Genomic DNA, 3196 nt, shown 5'->3' with positions numbered 1-3196 from the left:
ATGTAACCTCCAGGGTGTGCCAGATTTCCTGCGCAGTAGAACAATGAGATATGCGATTAAATTCAGTACGATCTAAAGAACATATAATGACATTCATTGCTTTATTATTTAAAGAATATAACTTTTATCATCTATGTCCCACTTATCCTCTGGTTTCGTAATATCTGTGTCCTAAATATGTGTAACAGGTGGTGTGTAACCTTTAACAACTATATCCCACACTTCAAAGTCAACTGACGCTAAGTAAATTTTTATTCTAGCTTTCCAGTAAGCATAATCTGTCCCATTAAATCTGGGTGGCCTAACATTTGACTGTCCCTCGGTAAAAGCACTATTATTAGTGTCCATGGTAATTCTAGGCTTTCCTAATCTCGAATCAGAATATGATCACGAGTCTAACCTAGGCTCTGATACCACTTATTGGATTGAGGAATAGCCTAGAGAGGGAGGGGGGAGTTGAATAGGCTATGACCAATTTATAAATTTTCAATTTAGCCAAACAACCAAACAACCATGCAGATATATCAAATCATAAATGTAGGCAGTTATAATATGAAGAAAGTAATGCAGAATGTAAAGCACACATAGATATACCCAGGTTCGGCCTCCACACCTACGTCCTGCAATCAGAATCACTGGCAAAATAGTTTCACAACCCCTTACACCCAGTAAGATTGGTTACCCACCGCAATCGTCCTCCATGGCACGATTCGTTCGTTACCTCCACTATGTAAACTGAATGTACTAACAATTCCCATGAACTATAACTCCGTAGTCTGTAATCCAACCTAAAACAGATCTAGAATCCAAAATAAGTGTAAAAGACAATATAGACCGACAACGAATAAAAATAAAAGGAACAAAGTTTAGAGAAGCTTGATGTTTTTTTTTTTTTTTGCATTGATCTGGAATTTTCTGAAGTATTACTCACTATAAAACAGGTATTAAGTGTCTGTCTCTGAGTCTACTTCACATAGCTTCTAACAGATAGCAAAACAAAGATTACTGTGAATTTCTATGAATTTTTGAGTGAAGTCTATGCAAGGAGGAGGATCTGCGTATTCTGTTGTCTTTGTCACGTCGATCTGGAAAATTATAAAGTATCACTCATTGTAAAACTAGTATTGACGCATCCAAATCTGAGTCTACTTTGCACAACTTCTAACAGATTAGAAAATGGAGATTTCTATGAATTTCTACAATTTTTTGAGCGAAGCCTGTGCAAGGAGGAGTATCTGTGAATTCTGTTGTATTCTACTCTCTTTTTTCATTAATCTCCCTCCCTGCATGTAAAACCCCGTAAATTTGAATATTTTATAATAAATAATAATAAATATGTTATATAGTGAAAAATAACATATTTGTGAATATATGAGTGCAAACGCATAAAATATGCACGAAGAGAAATCTAGGAAAAATAACTAGTTAAGAGTTTCTATATTTTATACACCTATGCAGTTAGAATCTAGAAAAATATAAAAGACCAAAGTTGTAGGTCTCTTCAATAGATTTCTAATAAATCTTAGATCATCTCATTCAGAGGTTAGATGTGAAAGTTATAGCCAATATACCAAACCCCAGTCTGAGCACGGCCTAGGATCCTGCGCGGTTGACTGCTGTGGTCGAGGTAGTCGACCGTTGGGCGAATCTGTTTCTGCCACGTTTGTTTCAGATTGGGTTTTGTTTATACCAAACCCAGTTATTATCCTAAGTATATATATTCGTTTTAAAGCTCTTTTAACCCTCTTTCACGTGAGATTAACACCAGCAATCTTCCTCCTCAAACCCTAACCCTATTATGAGTTTTGGGAGAGATCTCAGAGTGTTTGTCGAAGGAAAGGAGAGGAATTGTGACGTTTGGTGTCGAGAGATCTTTTGCTATTCGTTTTAGAGGCGTGTTCACGTGCAAAGGCAAGATCACTAGCATCCAAACCCATCCCCATAGTTAAATAACTAGTTTAGATGTTTAATTTGTGTTTACATGTCTAAATCTTAACCTGAAGTGTTAAACATAGTTAAATAACTAGTTTAGATGTTTAATTTGTGTTTACATGTCTAAATCTTAACCTGAAGTGTTAAAAGACTAGATTTTTGATGTTAGATCTAAATCTTAACCTGAAGTGTTAAAAGACTAGATTTTTGATGTTAGACTGTAAACAAATGTTAGATCTATATGTTTTTCTTGTTGTTTATAATAGAAGTGTGGTCATGATCATTAGGGTTGCTTTTAAATTTGTTTTTATCTTGTTCATGTTTTAAAGATGTTTAAACCCTAGAATTATGTTTTAACGAGTTTACATGTTGATTAGAGATGCTTTGTTTTAAAGATGTTTAAACCCTAGAATTATGTTTTAACGAGTTTACATGTTGATTAGAGATGCTTAAAATCCTAGGTTTAGGGCAAACAAGATCTATTATGTTTTAACGAGTTTACATGTTGATTAGAGATGCTTAAAATCCTAGGTTTAGGGCAAACAAGATCTAAAAATGTGGATAAATAATTGTTACATCTGTTTCAAGTTTCATGCAAGTATATTTATGCTAATTTTGTCGATAACTAAGGTTCTTGTGAAAAAATTGCTTATTTGGGATGTTAAGCTTGATTAGATTAAATCAAGAGTTTAAGAAATCATGAGATATTTTTCTAATATGTAGAAATCAAGTTTTAATCTTGTCATATGATTTATAATGACAAAATACATGTTTTTAATGAGTTATAAGTTCTGCAAGTTCAAAGCCTGAGAACCAGTTTTGGTCCTGTCCGGTCGACCGCCGCTATAGTGTCGGTCGACCGCCGACCTTGTTCGTGAATGTTTGTGCTGGCTGGTCGACCGCGGGCTTAGCGACGGTCGACCGCTGGGCGATCCAGTTTATTTTCTGAGTGTTGTTTGCGTCGTTTTGTTTGCGTTCGCGGAGTTCGAGCCGCACGATGTTACACGTGCAGTCATGGGCACATATGAATATTGTCGTAGCACACATATGAGAAACCCAATAGGGGATTTTGACAAGTATTGTTCATATTACACGCACACTGAGATATATGCACGTACACTTAGTTTATGTTGTTTTGACTAATGTTATTGAGATAGTTGATACAAGTTGAGTTGGTGAAAGTGAATTAATATATGATAAAGTATTGCTCATAGTTATGGATGCTCAGTGTGGGTGTTTATCCCGTAATGGGAGATTCAGTTGT

This window comes from Asparagus officinalis, chromosome 5 (assembly GCF_001876935.1).
Source record: "Asparagus officinalis chromosome 5, Aspof.V1, whole genome shotgun sequence".
In the NCBI taxonomy this organism is placed as follows: Eukaryota; Viridiplantae; Streptophyta; class Magnoliopsida; order Asparagales; family Asparagaceae; genus Asparagus; species Asparagus officinalis.
The sequence above is the reverse complement of the archived record's forward strand: the minus strand, read 5'-3'. Positions refer to the sequence as shown.